Raw genomic sequence first — 12,201 nt, 5'->3', positions numbered from 1 at the left:
TGGGTCCTGCAGTAGGCCCTCTTCTATTGTTTCCAGGATTTCTCTTCTGGCACCAGTGATGAGGCAAAACAACCCATCCTTCCTTACACTGGCAGGATGTCCTCATAAGTGTGTCGTCTCCATTCAGCAGTTTTTTCCAGCCCCTTTCTCCATGCCTCTTGGGTATCCATCTCCCCTCCAGTATCAATGGCAGTTTGCACCTATGGCCCTGCCCTCCCGAGGGTGCTGGCAGGATGGGAATGTCCGAGGTGCGCTATACCTTCCACACTTCAAAGTTATCTTCTGCAAAGTGGCCATGGAACTCAGGGCATCCCCAGACCCAGTGTCTGCAGGCCTGTTGCCTTGATGCAGACCGCGCCCCTTCACTCAATCAACTTGTGATCGTGCTACCTGTGAGCATCTGTGAGCACTGGAAGTCAACTCTGGATCGGCGCTACCTTTTCTCCTGCTACTAACTACCCGGCTTGCTGAATCTCATTGATTGTTAGTCAAGGTAAGTGCAGGTCACCTGATCGTCTTGTAAAATTCTATCCTATTTCGAACAAGTGTACCCAGTAGTCTAATGTTCATTCATCTCATTGCCTTTACCATTGTCTTCTATTTAATCGATTCTGTTCTCGGTATATAGCAAGTGTATACAGTGACAATTGGGATAGAATTGCATCCTTCGCGGACCATGTCTATAAGCATGTTTCCTTTTGATGCAAGAAAGTACATTCAATGGACGACTAACACTTTAGGATTTGCGTCACCTCAATCAATTCTGTATGAAAGTTACCCTATTGTATAGTCGACTACGCTCCACAGGTTTTGCTTCTGTGACCAAAACAAACATTGCATAGAAACATTGGGCCTCATTCCGAGTTTGGAGGTAACCACGCCGCTATTTGTGGCATGGCTGCCTCCGAACTCGTCCAAACTCCGGCCTGGTGAATGGAGTAATTACCGGTCCATTCCGAGGTCGGAGGGACTGGTAATTTCCCATTCACTAGGGCCATTCCCCATTCCCATTTGAGCCCCCATAGGGCTCAATGGGAAGGGGGAAGGCGGCAATAACGGTACCGTAAATTATGGTACCGTTATTGACCCCGGTGTCCCTTTGCGGGTCCCGTCCTTAACGCCTGCTAAAAGCAGGCATTAAGGAAGGACCCGCAAAGGGAACTCGTAGTAGGGCGGTAAGGGTTTAACGGCACCGGTCTCGTTACCGGTGACCGTTAACCCTTACCGCCCTACTCGGAATGAGGCCCATTATGATATCATTCCATGATATATGTACAACCCATCGCAGTACACAAAAAAGCGTCGACTCAGAACCTCTCGTAAATTGCTTCCGAACTCAATTCAAACTCTATTAATGCACACGCGGGACCAGGTGAGTTCACAGTGATGAATTAGCTGTCGATGATGAATTAGCTGTAGGCCTTGGGGCAGATAACTACATGAACGGATTGGTGCTTTCGGTGTAATTGTTTCTTACTAAACTTTGCATATTTACCAGATTTTATTACTTTAGAACTATACCACATTTTGCTAGACATCTGTTCCTGGTTTTATGAGCATCAGAGATGACTATGCAATAGTGCATTTCGAAATAAGCATAATCTTATCTTAATCGGTTGCTTCACATTTCAATTCTTTTAGGTGAGCACATTGACTGAAGCACAGACCCTCGACACTGACGACAAATCCGAAAATTCCAGTATACCAATGGTGAGCCATACAGACTTGCAGAAGTTCATATTATTGACAGTTAGATCTTCCCACATATCTAATGCAAATCTAATTTTCACTTTATCACTTTGTGGCAAATCACTGAAAATGAAGGAACTAGATTCTGCATCCTTTTCTTTCCCAGAGTCCACAACCACTTCGAGCGCCTGTCAGGTAGTTTTATGATTACGTGAATGTATTATACATGGAATTCTAAATCATATGAAATAGTTTATGTATCCGGCCGTTTGTTTACATAGAGTATCATTTATGCGTTTTTATATATTTGTACCAAATGTCTGCATCCGATAGTCTCAGTTCAATTTTGCTGTTTCCATCCATTCTAAAACAAGTACAGTGTTACATGGTGATGATGGTACCTCGACTACAGTTACATCATCCTTTGGAGCTGTTCCTGAGTCTGAGGTATGCAGAATGCAATGCCAATTGCTTCAGTGCAACATTAGAATATGTTTGTTTTGCATGGTGATCTCTGATCGAGTGTACTTGCCATCAATCAGGTGAAATTCAAAATGTCTATTTTGCCTAAATGTTGTACACTGTTTACGACGGTATGTATGTAAGCGACTTGTGCGTTGAAAGAATTTGATTCCAAATATGATTTTATTTTTGTTTTTTAAAAATGAATATTTTATTCAAGGGATGTATACAAGGAGGTGAATTAGAAGAGGAGGCACATGGATCAGAGGTGGTGGACCAGCTTGCTGGTGCGGTCGTCACACTGAATAAGACGCTTGCACAGACAAAGAAGATGATTGCACAGAAATACAAGAAAACAAGGGTAAGTTACACACAAATTCATTTGCGAAAAGCGTTTTGTGCTGGTGTTGTCTTCATAACATGTATTTTTTATCTAAAGTGCTATATACTGCATGTTGGATTTGCATTGAACATATTTTTACAACCCATCTCCTAGAGGCCCAGAAGCATAAGAACTATGAGCACACAGACAACATATCAAACCAAGGATGCTGCTTGCCAAACAGATCTCACCATGGAGCAACTATTATTTGAGGCGCAGAGTGTTCCAGTCAATAAGCAGGCTCGCGATGCTTATGCCCAATGGCCAGAAAATAAATGGAATGTGACCGGCGAAGCAAGCAAAGTGTTGTTGGACCATTGCTACAATGCGAGAACTGGACAAGATGAAGATGAAACTGAATATAGGGAAGATGCTTTTGAATTAGTCACTGACCCCATCAAACAATCTAAACCCGCAAAAAAAGGGCCACCCAAAAAACCATCGACATTGATGGTTTCTCCAATTCGTGAGCAATTAACACAAGTTGAAATAACAGAGCCTGAAACCTCAACGGAATTGACAGAGGTACGTGGTAAATATTTCGACTTCAGTGTGGGCAGTTTGCCAGATATGTCCACCACAGTTGAGTCAGAACCCACATTCACGCAGGACAATAGTCCAGTAAAGCTGCCTAGTACAGATTATACTGATGCTGAAATGTGTCCATCTAGTAAGGGGGGTAGAATGAGGGAAGCCATTGGTGAATGTTACTCGTGTATCACAAGGCACAAACCTGAAAATCAAAGCCACCTGTGCCCTACTCCATGCACCATTTTCATGGTCTGCTCAACCGATGCTGGGCAAAGTGCCAGCTGGAAATCTACTGTGTGCAGCAGCATTGCTTTTCAGTGGTTCGAGCTTTAGTAAGTGGTCCAGTTTCTGTACATTTGTGGGACTTCAGTTCCTCGCCAAAACGCAGTATTTCAAATATCAATGTGAATTTTTATTCCTTGCTACCAGTGAAGCCTGGAAAATTGAACGAATGTCAATTGAACGGACATTCTCTGGCAAACGGTTCAGACTAGCTGGTGATGGACAGTGTGACAGCCCCAGTTTTTCTGTGAAGTACTGCACATATCACTTTGAGGACATGGACACTAAAAAAATAGTGAGTTCTGTGGTCATGTATGTGTCCGAATGTAAATCCTCAGTGGCCATGGAGAAACATGGTTTTATAAAATCCCTGCAAGATCTCCAATCGAGGGGAATGCAAATAGACCTCATAGCCACTGACAGACATGTTTCAATTGCTAAGGTCATGTTTCAATTGCTAAGGTCATGCGTGAGCAATTTCCAAACATTCACCATCAATTTGATGTCTGGCACGTAGCTTAATCAATCAATAAAAAAATCACAGATGCTGGTAAAAAAAAAAAGGGGTCTGAAAATATTTTTACAGTGGTCGCAGTTTTTCAGCAACCATCTTTGGTGGAGCTCCAAAACTTGTGATGAGTCTGTGGAAATTCTAATTGAAAAATGGCGCTCATTGATGCAACACTGCTCCAACGTTCACTCATGGACAGAAAACCAACATTTTCACAAATGTGAACATGGACCTTTATCAGAGGAGCAGGAACGCAGGAAGAAGTGGTTGGTTCAAGTTTGATAAAACTGTATCAAGAGATCTGAAGGGACTCACAGAATTCTGTCACACAATATGTGCCTAAAGCACCGGCCCAAGAGATTGCATTTCATTACACAGGGTATGGAATCTCGCACACGGCTTGCATTATTAGCGCATAACAAGAACATAGGCAGACAACAATCTAGAACTGTTGGAAAATTTGGGATGCTTCGTTACAAAATGGCCTTTGGAAAAAGAAGCAAAAAGTGGGTGGTCAAGCCAATATACCAAGAAATGGAATTCAATTTCGTGAAAGATCTGACTTTGACTGTGTTGGACATGCATACTCATGGAATCGTTTGTGGTTTGGTTCCTAGGACACATACATTGCCACAATACATTGCAAACGTGCCCTGTCCACCGAAAGCAGAACTCTTGGAACAGTTCGCTTCCTGATACAAATGAACAGCAGCTATTTATATGTTCAAAAATGTTGATACATTGTACATGACCAATGGACCAATGGAAAACATATGTAACTTGAATTTGAAAGCTATCAAAAGTATAAATTGTTCAAATAAAGCGTACGAAAAATGTCTTTCCAGATGGTGGTGCGGGGTTAGGGTCTGGAGGCGCAGAGTCCCCAAAATACAAAATATAATAATAATTGTACACATCCATAAGGGAATGAGCAGGAGATTGGCATTGAGAAGAATAAAGTCTTTATAGAGATTCAGCATACAGATAACTTTGCTGCCCTTTAAAACATTATACCAAACACATTCAATTTCCAAATGATTGCAGGGGTGGGGGGTACTGCTCTTCCAAGACCTTATCAGTGGGCAAGATGTACCCCAAGCTTTGGGGCATAAAGGCAGTTGTGTTGGGGGACTCTAGGGTGGTCAGCAATGAACGGTCACACTCCTCAGAGGAAGGAAGCAAAACCAATACATTGTTTGAATTATAACACTTTGCGGTGGACCAGCCGTGACAAATAGGCTAGTGTGACACAGGCGCCGGAGGAAAAAGGTGGGGGGCAGTCACTGTTCGCTGTATGCAGCATTTACAAAGGTGGGGGCTGTTGGTACTCCTTGTGCGCGGCGCTCGCTAGCCGAAAACTGGAGACGTGCTCAGCTGACAGGTGGATTATGAATTCTCAGTGTTTTCATAAAATGAGTACATCTCTGGAAATTTTGCACGGCATTGGTGTATGCCGGCAAACAATTTGTCCTGGTGCACATGGGAATCGATGTAGTGGGACTCAAGGTTAATGCCTTGAGCTGTCCACTCCCTCGCGTCCTGCCGAGTATATTTGTGGCTTTCATTTACCAAAAGCAAGCTAGGCATAAGGCAGTATTGTTTTTCACCCTTGGAAATAAAGGTAGGATTTGAAAGGAAAGGAAAGGATTGGAGGGAGTTTTGTAAAACCGTCAAATGTGATAAGGTTCAGCATTCCAAAACTGGACAATGGAACATTTAATTTCATTTTATGAAAATTCGTTGATCTGAACGGACACTCTGCGTTACGCCGAGAGAATGGAAATGCTGATTATTTTGTACGTTTTCTGTAGACGAATTTGTAGCTAAAGGAGTCAAGGTTTCATTTTATGACCGGTATGGCTGGCTGGCTAATATTAAATGGCTTGTTGTTTTTGGCAATTTGTGAGGACACTCAGAAACAGCCGGTGTGTACTTGTATTTGTCCCAGGCATGTGGGCAATCCAGCACCAAAATGCATGGAGTCCATGTCTGTGTTCGCACAGGTTCCACCAACGCCCAATTCTAGGCTGTTACGTCAAAATGCTGTCTATGTGTTATTCAAATTATTACGTCAACCTCTACATCGGCCTCCCATTGCGAACTAAACACACTGCATAGCACTAACCTCTCAATCACATCATAGACTCCAACATTGCATGTTGTTTTCTCTGTGTTTGCATTGTTTCATGTTTGTGTTCATCATTGGTTTTCACACGGTGCATAAGTAATGGATTGATTAGAATAGAATAAAGAACGGCTACTGAGACACATTTCTGTTATGTTTTATACACAGCCACTTCCTGCCCTACTGCGAATGTCATTGTTTCCAGATACCAATTGATGGCTTCTTCAGCCGGCAGTTAATGATACACCTCAATGGTTGGATGACCATCACACTGTTTTGGGACGATCGCTCTGGGCCTATATCCCCTTTGGCGTTACCGGCAATAAGGAGTACCTTGACATCGTTTATGGTGGTATAGCAACTAGCTGATGCAGAAGCCTTGTGAATCACGGTGCCCCCATCCAATGCGCTTATACCCAAAGGAACACAGTGTGACTCATGATAAACATTTGCGTATCGAGAACAAAGAAAGAAACAAAAAATTTGGTTGAATATGGAAATCGGCAGAGGTTCTCGGAGCATTTATTGTGAAATAAAAGCACATTATAAATTGCAGAGTATTGCGGTTTCCTTTAAAGATAGTGTTTTATATTCAGAATAGGGACACGCTGTGCTGTGAGAGGATGTGTGTTGATATTCTGGGTTCTGCGTCAACTGACATCGGGACGTAGGTTATGATTGGGCGCGTTTGGCTACGCTACACAGTAGCGTCACAGAGATAGGCGGAGAATATCGCTAGGAATGGTGATGTCAGCTTCAGGGGCGGGGACTATGATTTAGTGCCGATAGGGCACTTGAGCTTAGGGCGATGCAGCAACGGATAAGATTAGCACAAAATGGCCACACGCTGCTGCCTAATTTCGCATTTATAAAAGTGAGGAAAACCACGGTAAGGTGCATAGGAAATGTTTTTACCGTCGATGAACGTATGCTTAAAAACACATGCCCGAAATCTTGGGACAATAATATATTTGAGCGCAATACTCCTTTAAACACTCAAAGTTAATCTCACATATGCACATTTGTAAAGCACCAATTGGCCTGGGGAGCCAAAAGTAGCTCCTGGTAACTATTGGTTTTAAGCTAACCAGGCTTTACTAGGGTAGAAGCAGGAGCTAAATAGCACACAGCAATTTCAAACCCTGCAATTTCCATCAAATGATGTTCATTCTTATCCATGTGCTTGAGAATTAGTGTATGCTATTTGAATACCTGGTTACTGTATGCCTTTACTTGCACTCGGTTGACTGCTGTATCCATTTTCAGTCTAGTTTTTGTCATCACCATTTCTTTCACTGCTTGGATGTGGATACAGGGATGTCATTTCACCAAAATGCCAGGTGTAGTGGAAGTGACATCACACGATCTTGAACCCCATGATGACATCACAGTAAGATTTGTAATTTGACCCCACCCCAAGTGACATCACAGGAAGTGATGGTAAATGACCTTCAGATTTCTTAGATGAATCTAGCACCCGTGTTTCCAGGTGCTCTCATTTCAGCCAGATATAAGAACTGAGGCACAGAGGGAGGCATGATTTGCCCACGATTACACATTTGGGGAATGCAATTTTCCAGATTCGACATGGGGTCTATATGTAAAACATACATAATGCAGTTTTTCTGACAGGGTAACCGAAATCTGTAACACAGGCTACAGCTAGTGTATGAAACATCTATAGATCAACGGACACAGAAGTACGTGTTATCCATGGAGTTGCTGTGATAAACAAGCCAAACAAGCACTGACCAGGGGAGGCGTGCTCTGCTGTTTAACCAGGAGAAAAATGCTGCCTGCGCAAGGCCTGAAAATTAAATCATTGACCAGGATTTAATATCAACTAAATTCCCTGGTTTTAAATGTATATATGATTCAGCTACCACTATGATAGAAGAAACCTATCAGACTGGTCTGCGGGCACAGAGGGGAGTGATCCTGATAATGTTATCTTTGCTGGAGTATAATACCCGGGAAAGGTTCTTTTAATATACCCAAGATCCCCCACAATTTTTATTATCTAAGCGTAATACTAGGTGCCAGAAGACTTTAAAAAAAACATTTAATGTAATATCATTGCTGCACATATAAATTCATAGCACCACACAGTTATTTAAAATTGAAAACACCCACGAGTCGCGTATCACCCAGGGACTCACTGGCAGACTTGAAGGTGCGCAGTGCACAATACTCCTTTGTAAGACCCATTGGTGCCCAATGGCGTAGCACATAATTTGGCAGCTCCCCTGCGAGCCATGCTGTGGGATCCACCACAAGCTCCTTATCAAAGCACAGGGCATGCCAAACCCCAGGCCGGTGTGGACCACCACGTGTGCACAATGTCCATGATGATTATGCTGCTGCAGGGGCATGTACTACTGCAAGTAAAAGAAGTAAATATGTTTTTCAATCAAAGCTTAAATCTTTGACGTACCATAGAGAGAATGGGCGGTGCCTGACCCACAAATATACCAGCCACCACTGGTTAGTTGTTTTTTTGGAGGGTGTACATATTTGCCACAAGTATGTTGTAGAAGAGGAGCCAAGTACCCCCACCTCAACCGTTCCGCCCCTATTGACTCTTATGTTGGAAGCCAGAGTAAGTAACATACATGGAGCAGTTGAAACGACAAAGGCCAAAGGGAATCCTAGAAGCAAGATTCCCATTGAGGAAACCATACCTGCATACAAGGAAATATGATGGTTGTTTAAATAAGATTCCCAAAGAAACAGACCAGATAAATGGTAAGGAAGAATGGTAATGTCACACAGAGCTGAACTGACGTACCTAGAAGAGATGCAGAGCCTAGAGAATTTAGATATTCTCCAAGGCATCAAGAAAGTATTAAGGATAAGTGACATCTTATGATCAAGGTGATGAAACCTATGCCACAGAAACAGATGAAGATGTCAAGTTATTTTACACGTGTACAGATGCAAAAGAAACGCAAGCAGATAAAGTAATCTTGAGGCTAGCTTTATAGTGAATAGATTGCGAGAAGCGCCAATATATATATATGCATATTGACAAGTAAACGATGGATGTTTCCACCACGCATTATAGCAGTGCTAGACTTTAGCAAAAAGGCAGAAAAAGCCTAATTTCCAGAGTGTCGCAGTTAAAAAGCAAATTAAATTACAAAGTGAATCTCAGCAGACAAGGCTGGATGAGCCAAGAAGCCAAGGCCTTGTCAAACTGGAGTAAACTGACATTGTATACAAATTGTGTGAAAGAACAGAACTCCTGTTCAGAAGGCATGAACAAAACAAGGAAGACGTCAGGGGTCTATTAAAAAAAAGTATTAAAATGCACTAGAAGCTCGATTCCATGGTCTCTAGTCACATGGAAGGATGACGTTGGACGAACAAGATGGTCACACCTATGCACGAGGGCAGAGCGTGCCTTCACTCCCTGAATTTCTCAGAGCTAAGAACACTCTCAAGGCCGAGCATCAAAGCCTTATGGACAGTAGACCACTGAGGTGATGATGGATTGACATGCTAATTGGTGGGAAGCAATGGTTAAAGCAAGCTCACCGGCACCTGGATGGCCCGCCTGCATGCTGCTAGACATAGATGGAAAAGTACTGACAGAGGTTAGACTGCCAACCAATTGTAGAGGACTGCGTAATTAAGGGTCTTATAGTTGTGTAAACCAATGGAACGTCGTGTATTTAGTGACGTTCATCGTGGTCATTTTTAGGGAAGGGCTTAGTTGCCCCACCTGATGTTAAGTAACCAATCACATAGTCATACTTTTTTAGACTAGTATGGATCATATACTTAGATGTTCACTCAGAGCCAATCACCCATACTCATACGTTTTGTAGTTAAACACGTAGGTTAGCGTCATTTATGATGAGTTTTGTGTATAAGATCTCAGGTTTTTCTAGAACACATTGAGTAAGAGGATTGAGCGAATTCGTTGATGTTCTTTATGCTCTCTGTTTTAGATAATTGATATTAAAACAGTCTTCCTTTTGCCAACTACCTGAGCTGTCTTGATTATTGATGTATGAATAAAAATCTGCATCCCCGTCCATTTCCAGGTAAATTGCTACTCATCTTAAAGGGCTGGGCTATCCAGTTTAATTGGTAGCGGAGAGGATGGTTCGGATCCATCGACATAAGTAAACATTAGAGTCCCGGAAATATTGTACGGCCTTTGCCATTTGGCTGAAAGGACGTGAAGCTCCCCGTAGATAGTGGTTAGTGTAATTTGAAAAAGTTTGCAAGCGCGGTGTGACGGGTCCCCTGGTTTACACAGAATCCCATCCCACGTCTACGAGAAGCTGATCGAACAGAAGGTTGAAGAGGCGGTAAAAGAGGCGTACGATCCAAAGAGTCAGAAGACGAAAATGCGAGTGGTGAGTAAAAATTGAGAGAGTTGGCAAAACGTATGGGTGATGAGTGAATAAGAAAGTGAGTAACGGAGGGAGGCGGATAAACATAACGTGAGAATAAGAGTACTATATCTATATAGTGAATAGATATTCACTTTGGTGTGGCCAAGCAATAGAGGTATCGTGAGAGAGGCCACAATATGAGAAAATGCTCTGGCCTGTGTTTTAAGGAACGTATTAAAAGAAATGTGAATCTAGAGTCCTGTAGCGGATGACGTAGAAGACGGATTTGATTAAAGATGAATCTAATGAGGTTAATTTAAACTCTGTATGGAGAATTTTAGATCGCAAGACAGATCTTAGAGAAGACTGTAGAGAAAAATATATGTGACCGGTCAAGTCTGTCTGTTTGTTTTATCTGATCATGAAAAAACTAACTGATTGTTTTAAATTGAACTTGGTGGTTGTTTTTTTAGCAAGATTAAAGTAAAAAGTGTAATCAAAGGGATTGGAGCCTGCGACAAGTGGTGCATGCTCATATTGTGTTATTTTTCTGAAACATACTTTTTAAATCTGTGATTAAAGCAAGCAGGTGTCAAACAGGTTAAGAGTAACGAATTGAGAATGGAGGATATTACTCCACTTGTGCATCTCTGCAAGCAATTGCCGAAACATGCACCCAAGCTTAGACAGTATGGTACGGAATGGGTTAATGGAACGGCAGGCAACATGTTTATGCCGTGGCCACAAGGAGGGTCACTATCGAAGGCAGACCTGCAACATATGACGACATGTTTGCATGCAGCGTACACGGGAAAAAAGCTAGACAAGCGACTAGCGAGCTTAGAGCTTTGGAAAGTGTACCAGGAGGAACGAAATGAGCCGCCTCCTGTAGATTGGATACTTAATGTATGCAAAGAGCCCCAGCTGAAATAGAAGACGAAAACAAGAAAGACGATGGTTGTACCCATTGAGGGAGCTTAAGGCAGCAACAGGGTATAGCAACCCGGCATATGAGTCGCCTCTGCAAAGCAGTGACCAGGGTCCAGAGAAAAATACTGAGCGAGATGTAATCTCTAAGGTCCAGAGGGATAAGGAGAGACACGATAAAGAGAGAAGTGATTGAGCAAGCACATCTCTGGATATAGGAAGAGAAATAAAGAGATGGAAGGGAGAAAGAGATAAAGCTGATGAGTTAGCACTTCTACAGATGGAATGAATGGGTGGTTAGATTTTGCGTAAAAATGATGGTAAAAGCATCGAGGATGCAAGGCAAAGGGAAGATCAAGATGAGCAAGACAAAAAAGATAAACAAAGAGAGGAACAATTGAAAGATGAAGGAGCGAAAATCAAGGATAGACATAGACGAGAGCAGTTATATCAAGAGGAGCAATTAAGAAAACAAGAGAGAGCAGAAGAGCAAAGAAAATGTGATAACAGACAAAGAGAAATTGATGAGCAGGAAAGGCTAGAATGAAAAAGAATAGAAGAAGAGGAACAGAAGTTAAGGGACAAAACAATACAGAGACGAAGGGATGAGGAGATACGCAGGGCAAATGAGAGAAGCGATATGAAGAAAAAAGAGGAAGACAGAGTAAGAGAGGAAGCAAGGAAGCAGAGAGAATTTGACGATGATATAGAACGTAAAAGAAGACAGAGAGCATGCAATCTCGATCGCTTGGATAAGGAGATAAGGGATCCAAAACCAGAAGTAGCATGGGAGGACATAGAGGAATTCTTTCCAGAATACAAGTCATTACCAGGCCCTTTTAGAGTAAATCTAGAGGACGAGTTTTACTCTAGAAGCATTGGGGAAGCGATTAATAAAGTATACCATGAAATGAAAGCCCAGAAAGAATGAAAGGGGAAGGGAAAA

This window comes from Ambystoma mexicanum, chromosome 11 (genome assembly GCF_040938575.1).
Source record: "Ambystoma mexicanum isolate Mex_15411 chromosome 11, UKY_AmexF1_1, whole genome shotgun sequence".
NCBI classification, from domain to species: Eukaryota; Metazoa; Chordata; class Amphibia; order Caudata; family Ambystomatidae; genus Ambystoma; species Ambystoma mexicanum.
This window is presented reverse-complemented; position numbering follows the sequence as displayed.